Genomic DNA, 13,599 nt, shown 5'->3' on the forward strand with positions numbered 1-13,599 from the left:
TCATCTATACATCTACATGCTCTACTTCCCTGTGGCCCCATGGCCAACCATGGTCAGAAGCCCTGGAAACGTACCTTCAGTCCTCACCTTCCAAGCTGCCCCATCTTTCGGGGCCAAAGTCCAAACTGAGGCCGTCAGCTGATGAGCAGAAGAAGCAACATGGACTTTGGTGTCAGCAGCCTGGGCTCAAATTCTAGCTTAGTCACTAACCGTCTGACCTTAAGCGACTTGACTTAGCTTCTGAGAGTTGGATTCTCTATCGGTAAAACGAGAGCAATTGTGTCTGTCTCCCAGAGCCGTACCCCTTAGATGGATGTAAAGTGCCAGCACCGCCAGACAAACCGTCGGTACGCGCAGATACTGGTTTCTGCACTTCTTTCTTATGGTTGCAGCTGCTCAGGGACCAGGTGGGAGTTCCAATTGCTATTGCCAAGGCAAGGAATGCTATTTTCCAGGTAGCCCAAGCTGGAACTCAGAATGTAGCTCTCCCGCACACAAAAATTAGTTTGCCTTTATTATCGATTGAATCGGTTTTTACGCATTGATCTGAGATTGTAGCTCTATGTCCCCATGGTGTTCCCAGCATCTGGTAGACCAGGTACTCAATAAACAAGTGTTGGGTGAGTGAACAAACGTGTTGTCTATGTTAGAAAAGGCATTTTAAGTGAACGATAATCCACTTCTAAAAGAATATTTGAAACATAAGGAGTTCATGAGGTCGGTCTGCTTACAGAATCTCTTTGAGGCCAGGCCCAGAGAAGACAGGTCAGGGTCCAGGTTGGGCACCTAATTTGCTAGTGGGCCTACGAAGCCATGACATGTGGCTCTGGACAGCTCTGGACAGCTTCCTGGCTCAGACGAGGCAACAAGCTGCAGGCATTCCTGTCAATGGGTTTTGAGGGGGAGGGTCTTCCCAGGAGGTCTCTGAGGGGCTATTGGGGCCAGTAGATGAATAGCCTTGGCCTTGGCAACTCCATCCTCTATCCATTCTCCCAGCAGATGAGGGGCACATTCAAATGGGCTCTGCTCCAAGGAGTGGTTTGTTCTTCCTTCTACCCCCCAGCCCCACCCAACCGTCTCATTCTCTCTGTCTCTGTCTCTGTCTCTCTGGCAGTCTTTCTCTGTCTTCTCGCTCTGTTTCTCTCTCCCTCTCTCTCAAACACACACACATTATGTGTTTGTATATTATGTGCATATTATGTATATACACACACATGCCTAAGAGTTCGGATATTGATTTCACCATCTTAACTCCCAAAACTGTTTTTCAAGTGTGGATAGTTCTGGCTTATTCATTTATTCACTTATTGCTGAAGCTGTCATAAAAATCAATTTCCCATTGCTGAAATGGCAGTTCCCTGTGCCTCTTGGGGACTCAGCAGGGAAGATGGCCTCCCCATTGGACCTCTGGGAAATCACAGAGGCTGTTAGAGCCCTGGGCTCAGCATTTGAGGTCCCAAGGGACTGATAACCCACTCCTCCTGGGAAGAGTGCACGTGCTGAGTTTATTTGCAATCTCCTTGAGTCCCCCCACTCATCGAAGTGTTCGGATCCTCTTCTTTATGCTTTCTACATGGAACACACTACAGACCTGCAAGAGGAATCAGAATTTCAGAACTCCTAAGTGACAGGCAAAGTGTTTGGCCTTAGCTTTTTCCTTCCTAAAATCCGGTCTTCGCTCCCTGGAATCAGGCTGCCTGATATCCTTACCCGTGGAACTGGTGGAAAGTAAGAAAATCATATTTCTCTTCATGGGTGGGAAATCAGGTCATCCCTCTCCTAAGGTATAGAATACTCCCCCGGGCTGTGGAGAGCAGATTCTGGTTTCTACCCAGAAAAACTATAGACGAAAACTGTGGCTGCCTACTACTGAGTATCAGGGGAAAAAGCGGAGATATTTTTAACATACGGAATATCAGTGAACAGAATGCTAAGGAACCAGAAAACTTATTCCAATAAATATGAAACATATGCTCTGCCTAAAGCAAACCCAGGTTTTGCTATATACAAATTTCATGAAGAAAAAAAAATGTCGGAAATTGCAGAAATATCTGGCTACAACCATTTGTTGCAGTCGACCTGGAAGGCAGGCAGGTGGCATGGCGAAAGTGACTGGGTGCGCCAGGGGTGCGTGGGGGGGCTTGACTGTCTTGTCATGCAGGTCTGGGGACTTGTCCAGAGCCCTCTGGAGTCCCGGGAGCACAGGCTCCAGATGGACATCCCCCCTCCCCCAACCCCAGTTTGTAATGTCAGGGTGTGCGTCACCAACAATCAGAACATCGTCTCCAGCTTCACAACCCGGACTCCTCAGACGGGGAGAATGCCTGTCTCAACGGCAAGAGATTCCTGCAAGAAAAAAAAAAAAAAAAAACGCACTTAGGGTTTTATGCGACAGGTTCTTCCTTTTGCAACTAGGAAAGGCAATTCGTATTCATCTCATTAGTGAAGTTCTAGTAATTGGGGATATTAATTTCATTGCTAAACCTGACAAATATTTTACTCTCTCCTGTAGTGGGTGATTGCATTCCCACAGCCTCTCCTTTTGTGCTGCCAGATGGGAAGGATGCGTATTTGCCATTTTCGTTAATACAATTAGTACCTTAGCCCGGCGCCTGCCCCCGTCCCCGGCTGCACGCTCCCGGGGACGGAGACGCGGACGGGCGACGCGCACGCGGAGGGAGAGGACGAGGCAGCGGGAGCCCATCCCGGGGCGCGGGGGTGGGGGGGTGCGGGGAGGGGGGCGAGGTCCCGGCGTCTGCGGGAGGGCGGGCGGCAGGGGAGCCCGAGAGCCTGCGAGCGCCGCGGGGGGAGGCGAGGCACTGCCCAGCGCTAAACCGCGGCGATAAACCCACCACCGCTAACAACCGTGTGGTGGAGGAGAAACCAATCATTACGCTGCCTGCAACTCCCCCGGCAGCTTCTCGGCCCCGGAGCGGCTCCCCGCACAAAGGGCGCCGCCGCCCCCAGCTGTCCCCACGCCTCGGCGCTCCTCTCCTCCCGGGCGGCGGCCCCCCCCCCGCGCGGTGCTGCTCGCCTGGCGGGGGGCGCGGGGCGGGGGGGCGGGGAGCTGCGCTGGCAGCAGGCGGGTATTCGGAAGCCTGTTCCTTTTTCCCCGGGAGTGGGAGCCACAACAGGGCTCGGGCTTGTCTGGGCCTCCATGTTGCTCTCTGGATCCTTCGCTTCTCCATTCCCATTGGGGAAGCTGCTAACGTTGCCAAATATTTACTACGCCCTTGCCCGCCTCCTCAGCTTCTGACACAGATTCTCTCCCCGAGAGATGGGGGCGAGGCCACATCGGTGCCGGGGATGGACGGCAGCTGGGGTCTCAAGGTTCCTTTCTGCTGGTCTCACCAATGAGACCCCTGGTTCTCTGGCTGCTCGCTGGACTCCCCTGGAGTCCTAGCGGTCAGGGAGCTGGGTGCACCGTGCCGCTTATTTCCAACCTCGCCAAAGCCAGAGGGAAGGCAGAACCACACAGGGCCCCCTTTCTTACTCTTCCCCTTTCCTCTGGCCTCAGGGCCGATTTGGGGACCCTTAGGGAAAAGTTCCAGAGAGAAACCACCTCTAAGACAGCCATAGTCTGCTCCCAGGAAGGAGTCTGTCCTTCAAGGGACTGTGGCCTATAGAATGGAAAACAATTTAAAAAAATCATCCTTGAATAAATATATCGGGTAAGAGTGGCCATAACCACTATCCTGTGAAGATTTACCCAGGGATATCACATTCGTTTTCCCCATTTTGGGTCACCTCCCCGTATGGGCATATCAACAGAGATGGTGTTGGCGGCAAAGACTTACTTTAAAACACTCATACTATTATGTCAGGGTTTGGAGGTACTTGGGTAGAAGTCAGCCCATGATCCCTAATCCTGGTTGTGTCACCAGAGGACAGGAAACTCTGAGCTTCATGTGACCTCTCCAATTTAGGAATGATACTTCTTCCTGAGATCCAGGTTTTTGAAACAAAGCTAAATGGAAACGCACAAGCCTTTTAGCTGTTTTCCCTGGCTGGAACGGATTCATGCTTCTTCTCCAACATATGATCCCATACCTCTTCTTCCCCCAAGAAACCTTCCTTGACCATAGCTGTGCAAAGTAATCCTGGTGGAGAGAGCCCCATGGGCCCCATTCACTTACCTGTAGTCAGCATCGCCCTATGTAATTAAAAGCGGAAGTATATCTTGTTCAGCAACCTGTTGCGAAGTCTTTCCTTGTTTAGATCTAGCTCAAAACCGACAGCCTTATTAGGATTTTCCTGATAAATGAGTAGGAGAAACCCACTCATATGTACTATATGTTGCTGCTAAAATCCAAAGAGTCCTGCCAAGTATTGTGCCTCTTTTTATGGGTAGATACAGCCAATTGTCTATTCCTTTAGAGAGTATATCTTGACATGAACTAGGCCACTAGATCCTTAGGAACTTCACTGATGTGGTAAGCCCTTGTGCTTTCTATCATGGTAAGAGCGTAAGGGACTAGTGTGATGTTCTAAAAGATATCAAGACAATTGAGGTGTCTCCAAGACTATATGATGACAAAGAGCAGGAACATTAACAGTGAAAGTATACTGTTGTCCCTGCCACATGAAGTCAAATTGCTTCTGATTATTTTTGGTGATAGGAATGGAGAGTGGGGGAGAATTTGTTAATTTAGTGTCTGCATACCAGCTTCCAAGGGCTTTGTTGTGTTGCTCCAACAAAGTAACCACATGAAGAGTTGGCTGTAAATGGCATCACTGATTAAGTGTGTGATAATCTATAGCTATTCTCCAGGACCATCTGGCTTTTGCAAGAGCCAGGAAGGAAGTTAAATGGGGATGTGATTGGAATCACACCTCTGCCTCTTTCAAGTTTTAATGGTGACACTAACTCTGTAATTCTTTCAGGATGCTGGATTTGTTTTTGGATTACTAGTTTGACAGGGGGGAATGGGTTGAGGTAGGGCAGTTCTAAGGCTTTCCACTTGGTTCTCCCTTCTGGCCATAATAGACGTCACCCTGTGGATCAGGGAACCAAAATGAAGATTCTTCCAGTTACTAAGTATATCTATTCAAAATATACCTTCGAAGACCGAGAACCATGACATTGATCCATGGTCCCACTGGACTTGGACAAAAACTCCATTTTTTACCTGACTTTCATAAACACACTCCAGTGAGTGATCCAACAGAGTATTTCAGGTTTTAGGATTAATTTAATTCAACTAATTTCTTATTGCTCTGAGGAATAGAGTATCCTCTGGGGCCTCCTGAGGGAATAGGGATGGGGGTGGTGAGCAGGTTGCCTATAACAGATTCACTTTAACATTCTCATATTCTGCAGCATTTAGACTTCTTCCTCCATCTGTATATGCCAGAGAAGTTCTGACATTTTGATCTTACTGGCTGTAGCTTATAGTTGAGATTGGCCAACTTACTTGTCTAGTAATGCCACTTCCCAAGTACTCAAATGATAACATTAAATCCTAATTCCCAGTTGTGCATCCATTTTCAAAAATTTAGCTAATCAAGTCTTAAGGTATATTCTTCTTGGTCTAACAAACTTAGAATCCACTTAAATACACCCTCCTCAGACTCCTGAAGTCCCGCAACTCTTTTGGCATATAGTCTCTCTCCTCAAGGCCCAGGGCTGGTACTTTACAGTCTGAACTATGCTGCTCTTTAACTTTCCTTGACAATCTGGAAGCAATGAGGGTAGTGGAGGTGAGTCCTAAGGGGAATTGAGTTTCCTTGGTGCAGTCACTGAAAAGTTTTTATTCAGTGGGAAAAAGATTGCAGGACATTCAGGGAGGTTTAGCAAGTTTTGAACATTCAAGTCCTCAGTCCCATCAGGTCTACATAAATGTGCCCATTCCAAATCTCGGGACCCCACTTCCTTCCTATCAGCATGCTCAGCTTATTCTAAGAGATTGAAACTGAAGGATTTGAGTATTTAATTGGGTTTGCAACTCTGTAGCTGTTAAAATTATTTTCTAGACTTGGTCTTCATCCGTATCAATTCAGAGACTACAGGACATGGAGTCCTTTAGAGCTACCATAGACACTTTTTGATCTTCTACCTGGTTCTGAGTTGGGTATTAAGAGGCTTTCAATATGTCCTTTTCACTGTTTACTCTCTGGGGAGCCATCAGAAGCAGCCAGCCAATGCCACAGTCTTTATAATCATGATTGTCACCATGGAGACTAAGTACCACAGTAACTTGATTTCCATTGTTCTCCACCTGCACTTCATTCCTTGCCACCTTGTAGGATAAGTTGAGTCACTGTGATGCCACTGAATGTCATTATTGGAATGGATTACCAGTATACCATTTTCTCCTGGTAAGGAGGTAGTTCTGTGCTTTTCAGCTATGAGAGCAATAGGATATCAGAATCCTGTTTTGGGGGACTGTTTTCTGGGCCCTTCCTGGTATCTATTCTTATATCAGTTCAGAGCCTAGAAGGCAAAATGTGGCACACTCAAATACTGTCATGGAGGTGGGTTTAATAAAGTGACTATTTATGCTAGATTGAGTAGAGCTCAATTCTTCATCCCTATCTCTGTCCATACCCTTTCATGTCCTCATTAGGGGTGGAGTGTACTTCCTTGCCTCATGTCTTTGGACTTGCTCATGTGACTTTTTGGCCAATGGCATGGGAGTGGGAGAAGATACCAGCTCCAATCTTAGGCCTTAAGAGGAATCACATGTTTTTTGGGCTTTTAAAAAAAGATTTTATTTATTTATTTGAGAGAGAGAGAGCAAGAGAGTACATGCGCACACATGAGCAGGGGGAGGGGCAGAGGGAGAGGGAGAAACAGACTCCTTGCTGAGTGGGGAGCCTGATGTGGGGCTTGAACCCAGGACCCCAAGATCATAACCTGAGCTGAAGGCAGATGCTTAACTGACTGAGCCCCCCAGGTCCCCCCCCCGACATGTTTTTGTATGTTCTTATGAGCCTCTGTCATCACCATGACAGAAGTATACATACTAGCCCAAGGAGGATGAGAGACATGTGGAATAGAGTTGGTCCGACTCTCCTATAGAGCTACAGTGAGAATCAGCATAGCTGCTCTAGCTACCAGAGCATGAAGTAAAGATGTCCAACTGAACCCAGCCTAAATCAGCCAAGTTCTAGCTGACCTGCAGGTTTATGAGAACAAATGGTTGTTTTAGGATATTGGACTTTGGAGAGGTGGATATATAGATTAGTATAGCAATAGCTAGCTGGTACACTGGAATAAATAAAAACCAATTAAGAGGTGGGGCAGAACCTCAGAGATGTTGATAGTAGGCTTGAAGGATGAAGGGGAGGAAGAACCTACTAGAACCTGGAGAGAGTAGCTACAGGACAGGATGTTTGACAAGAGCAGGCTTTTGGTAGAGGGATGTAGACAATTCATAGAAACCAAGGAGGAAGGCAAAGGAAATAGATATCATCCCCTTGTCTCCTCCTGACCTCTGAACTTCTGCTGATGTCTCCTACTATCAAACCTAGAAGGCAAAGGAAACCATTGATGCAGATTATTTAAAAAATCCTCCTAGTGCAGGGACATCTGGGTGGCTCAGTTAGTTAAACGTTCGACTCTTGGTTTCTGCTCATGTCATGATCTCAGGGTTGTGGGATAGAGCTCTGCACTGGGCTCTGCACTCAGCAGAGGGTCTGCTTGTCTCTCTCCCTCTTCTCCTCCCCCCACTCATGCGTACTCTCTCTCTCTCTCAGATAAATTAATAAAATCTTTAAAAAAAATTCTCCTAGTTCGGAAAGCAGGATGAAGGGCTGGAAAGGCAAATGGAAAACATTCAACACACTTTGCATGGCTGAAAATGTCTTTACTTTATCCTTATACGTGTATGATAGTTTGGTGGGGTACAGAAAAATTTCTTTCAGAAATTCAAAGAAATTTCCAGTGCAGTATAGTTCTTGAAAAACCTCTCTTTTTCTCTCTCAAAATTAGTAGTCTTCTTATCATCCTTAAATATTTACAAATTTTCTCCATGTGCTTTGCAGTGGATTTACTTTTATCCATTGTTCTCTAGATACTCATAGGATCTTTTTAATCTTGAAAGTGTGCTTTCAGTTCTGGACATGTTAATAGAATTATTTCATTAATAATTTACCCTATTCTGTTTTCCTGCTCCCTTTGCCCCTAAATTTCTAATTTTCTCCTATTTTACATCTTTGTCTTTTTACCCTTTTTTCTTGGAGATTTCCCCAAACTTTTCCTTCAATCCTTCTATTGAATTTTATTTTAAAAGCATTTAAAATTGAGATATGCCTCACAAAACATACGATTCACTACTTTAAAGTGTATGCTTCAGTGATTCTTAGTATATTCACTATGTTGTATAACAATCACCACTATCAAATTCCAGGACATTTCTAAAATCCCAAGATCTGGACATTTCTAACATCTCTGTACCTATTAGCAGTTAATCCCAATTCCCTTTTATTCCCATCCCCTGGGAATCATTAACCTATTTTCTGTTTTTATGGATTTACCTATTCTGGACATTTCATATAAATGGAATCATACAACATATGGCCCTTTGTGTCTGGCTTCTTTCACTTAGCATAGTTTTTTTTTTTCAGGCTCATCCATGTTGTAGTATGTAATAATACTTCATTCCCTTGGATTTATTTATTTACTTGAGAGAGAGAGAGAGAATGAGCAGAGAAGGGGTAGAGGGAGAGGGAGAGAATCTCAGGTAGATTGCCCCCTGAGCGTAGAGTCTGAAGCAGGGCTGATCCCACAACCCCTGAGATCATGACCTGAGCTGAAATTAAGATTCAGACACTTAACCGATTGAGTCACCCAGGCTCCCCAATACTTCATTCCTTTTTATGGCAGAATAATATTCCATTGTATGGATATACAATTCTTGTTTACCCATCAATTGGTTGATGGACATTTGGGTTGTTTCCGCTGGTGGGCTACTATGAATAATGCTGCTATGGACATTTATGTACAAGTTTTGGTGTAAACATACGTTTTCAATTCTTTTGGGTATGTACCTAGAGGTGGAATTGCTGGGTCATATGGCAATTCTATGTTTAAGTTTTTGAGGAACTGCCAAACTCCATTGAGTTTTGAAATTCTACTATCAAGTTAGGTATTTCTAAGAGATCTTTTTAAAATTTTCTGAATGCTTCTTCTTTTTAAAAATGGAATGTAATATCTTCCTCCCTGAGAGTATCAATGATATATGTATTTTTTGAGATTTCTTCTCCCTGTATAGTCTATCTCACAAAGTTAATTTAATTTAATTTAAAAAATCTGTTTCTATGTTAGAGGCTTTGCAGTCTATGTCTCATAATCCTTGGCTGATCAAGAATGGTTTTATTCAAGAATGAGGAACTGGAAAACTGGCTGGATCATGCTCTCTATCATGTAGGTAGTCTTGTTGGCTTTGGGTGTCAGAGTGATTTGTTGGGCTATTTGTTGAGAACCCCTAATATCAATTATTTTGGTCAGATTCTTCAAAGAAGGACCTTCCAATCTCCTGTGGAAGGTTAGGATCTTTCTACCTGTTTTCTGGGGTGGCGGAGGGTGACTGGGAAAGAAGGCTGGAAGTCTCTGGGTTCACAATTCAGTATGCACATGGTCACCTTATAGCCTTCTTTGGGCATGGTGTTTCTGTCCTCAAATGGGCCTGGTAGCTCCCAGTCTGGAGGCTGTTCTATGCTCTCTGGACTGTAAACCTCTAGGTTTCTGCTAGAATGGGGGTGGGGGCAGGTTCCTAGTGGCATGGAGTGGGAAAATGAACCTAAGGATCTAATTGCTTCTCAAACAGCTTTTGGTTTTATTTAGCCTTTTCCCTTTTACCGCTAGATCCTGTGTTAACTTAACTGATACTGCCTATTTCTGTGCCTTTTATGATTTTTGTCATACAAATTGTCTTCATTCTCAGCCTTCCTCACTTTGGGTTTGGGATTTGGCTCTTTCGGTTCTGCTGAATCTGGTTTCCAGTTTCCAAAACTTGTTGATTTTGTCTCAGTTCCTATTGCACTAACTACGTTTTCATCAAAAAAATTCATTGCTATTGCTTTAATGGAGTTTCTGGGTGATACATCAGTCTTCCATCTTAATCCAGAAGTCTCCAACCCAGCATTCTAAATGAAAAAAAATCTGATATTTTCCTTCCTTTCTGAATTAGTCATGATCTAATCAGGGGATAAAAACCACTACACTTATTTTAATAGAATTTACTATAAAGAATTGTTAATCAGGTATAAAGAATTGTTACCTAAAAAGCTAGAATAGAAAACTCAGCTGTTACGGAGGTAGAAATTGCTGGAAGCAGCTACCGCTCCTAGGCCTGCAAAACAAAGAGAGGAAGTCGGAATGACTAAAAGTTAGAAACTTAGTGGAAGGGCCTCCCAGAGCTGAAAGTCAGGCATCTGAGGAAGAACACTTGGCTGAAGCTGGCCTCTCTGAGGCCACATGGTAAGGCCAGCTATGAGTCCTGGGAAGCTGGATTCGGTTGCTTCTGAACCTTCGCACTGGGGTGAAGAAGAAGCAGCCTTGAATGGTATCAACAGGCACAGGAAGCCAGGGAGAAGTTAAACAGAATGGAGCACGTGCTAGGGCGCCTGGGTGGCTCAGTCGGTTAAGCATCTGCCTTTGGCTCAGGTCATGATCTCAGGGTTCTGGGGTGAGCTCAGGTTGGGCGGACTGCTCAATGGGGAGTCTGCTTCCCCCTCTCTGTCTGCCCCTCCCCCTGCTCATGTGTGCACATGCGCTCTCTAGCTCTTTCTCAAATAAATAAAATCTTTAAAAAAAGAAAAAAAAAGGAGCATGTGCCCTCCTCCTCCTCCAGCCTTTAAGTCTCTCCTGAATGGCTCTTATTGTCAGAGCTTAAAAGAGATCCTTTGGCAACAGAGAAATGTGGTGTATTATATGCCAACCTCCATAAACACTAGCAAGTATGCTTATTGTCAACAAGTTTATTTGCTAATGTGCCAACATGCATGCATTCCCAAGAGCAGTACGAGTTCCAGTGGTTGTACATCATCTACTTTTAAGTTTTGCCAATCTCCGAATGAGAAATCGTATCTCACCATTGTTTAATCTACATTTCCTTTATTAGGGAGGAGGCACATCTTTTTTCCATATGTTGACTGGACCTGACTTTCCTTTTCTGCTCATATATTTGCCCATTTCCCTAATTTTTTTCTTAATGATTTGCAGGAATTCATAACTTTTTTGGTAAAATGTATTTGAAACATACAGGTAAGAATAGAGGTTAATATAAAAAACGTGCATGTTCCTACCACTGAGCTTTATTAAATTACCTTATTTGTATTCATTCATTGTCTTACTCAAAGTTTTTTTTTTTTTTTAAAGAAATAAAACATGTATATACTTGAGATCCTTTTGGCCCCCTTCTTCAATCCTATTCTTTTCCATTCTCCACAATAATCACTATCATGAATTTAGTGTACCATTCCCATGCAAAGTTTTTATACTGAGTAGAAGTTATATTCTGGATACTAACCCTTTGTTAATTTTATGCATTTTGAATTGCAAATCTCCTCTCATTCTGTGCTGTGTTTTTCACTTTGCTTATGGTGTTTTTTGATATATGAAAGTTTAAATTTTAATGTGATCATATTTATCAGATGTTTCTTTTATGGTATGTGCTTTTTGTGTTACATTTTAAAAATCCTTTTTCTATTTTTCCTGTATTCTTTGCATGTCTTACTTTTTGATAAATCTCTATGTTCCCTTGAGGAAAGGATCATGATTTATATACTTTCATCCTCTACAATGTTAATTCCAGTAAATCCCAACTGGTGGGTCAAAAGCCCTAGCTGGTGGACAGCAGGATGTTGTCTTTCTCTGCATATCTGGCTCTAGCTGCGGATCCCTTTAGTCACTATCTTGTGTTCTTCCCTCTTTTTTCCTTTTTCTTTATGTCCGCATTTCTCCTTCCTATTCTTTTACACAGGAGTGATGAGTTTAGAAGAATATCAGTTGTAACTGAAAACTATTAGAAATAAAGGGGATTACTAAAAAGTTAAAAAAAAAACAACAAAGGGGATTAATAGGATCATACAAGTGGAAAGCACTAGGACTTCAGGAGGTCATTGAGTAGATCACTGACCAGATATGGTGTCTTTCTGTCTTTTTGATCTACTTCCTACCAGGTCAGCTTTATTCTAAAGCTTGTTCTCCCTTGCAGCTACAGGACATTTTTATGCCTAATTCGGTGACATTTGGGCTAGATAATTCTTTGTTGGGGCGGTGTCTATCTTGAACATTGTAGGATGTTAAGAATCTCTGGCTTCTACCCATTAGATACCAATACCATTCCTCTCCATCCTGGATTGGGACAAGCAAAAATGGCTCCAGACATTGCCAAAAATCTCCTGGGGAGTGAAATCACCCCCATTTGAGAGCTTCTCACCTAATTAGATGGGCCTAAATCACATGCCTGGTCTGAAACAATGATAGAAGGTATTATTTGGCTTAAGCCAATCTGGACTTACCTCTAGAGCTGGTTCAACTTTTGGTCTGTGTTGGTGAAATGTAGTAATCAAAGAGAAAAGCTAGGTGCTAATGGGAAGGTGGAGGTGATACTCGATAGTCAAGAAATGGCCACCCCAGCAAAATCTGATACAAGGCTCAAAGTGGCAGTTAAGTGACCATTGCCATGTTCTCCCATTTAATACCTGATAATTAATCATTGAGTCCTAAACCCTCACCATTAGCTCTTCCATTATAATGGAAAGAAGCGGGGGGGGGGGGGGGTGGGCGGGGCAGAGAGAGGGAGAGAGAGAGATATCTGAGGTCTCTTCTTATTAGGGCACCTATTTCACCATGAAGACCCTGCTCTCATTACTTTATCTAAACCTAAGTATCTCCCAAAGGCCCCATATCCAAATACAATCACATTGAGGGTTAGGGCCTCAACACATGAATTTTGGAGGAAACACAGTTCAGTACATAGTATTATTATTTGGAATTTTGGTAATTATAATTCATTTAGAGAAGAAATAGAAATGCATATTTTTCTGTTATAGATTAACCCCCGATCAGCCAGTATGCCCATCATTGAATTTTTATACAGATGACATTAGAGGAAGCAAAGAGTTTATATATGTGCAGTTATGTCAGAGACTTTGAAGTTAACTATCATAGGTCAGGTTCCTTGGAAATGGTTTCTGAGACCGATGGTTTTGAGAGCTTGAGCAGAAGTGGTTTATTGAACAATAGCTGTAAGGATGGTAGGGAAGCAGGATGGGATGGAGGAAGAAACTGAACGGGGCTAAAGTTGCAGCAGAGTCTCAGCCAATTGTATGGCTGAGAGCTGGGCTGGCCCTGCACAGATGTCTCACTCTGAGGCAAGGGGCCATGCTGTGTACCGCTGTAACCATTAGATGCAAGCTGTCTCCAGGGCGGGCGCGACCTAGGGGGAAGCACCTCCCTAATGATGAAGGCATTTTCTCGAACGGAAGTAGCCTTTGGTCCTGAAAACCTGGGGTGGGGGAGGGGCTGGTCTGGGCAGCACACCACAGCCTTCACTACAGGACTCCAACAATCTAAAAGCAGGTGACTCTAAACTCATCGTGGGGATAGCACTGCAGCCACTCATCATGTTTCCCTTCTAATTGCTTACG

This window comes from Halichoerus grypus, chromosome 11 (assembly GCF_964656455.1).
Source record: "Halichoerus grypus chromosome 11, mHalGry1.hap1.1, whole genome shotgun sequence".
Taxonomy (NCBI): Eukaryota; Metazoa; Chordata; class Mammalia; order Carnivora; family Phocidae; genus Halichoerus; species Halichoerus grypus.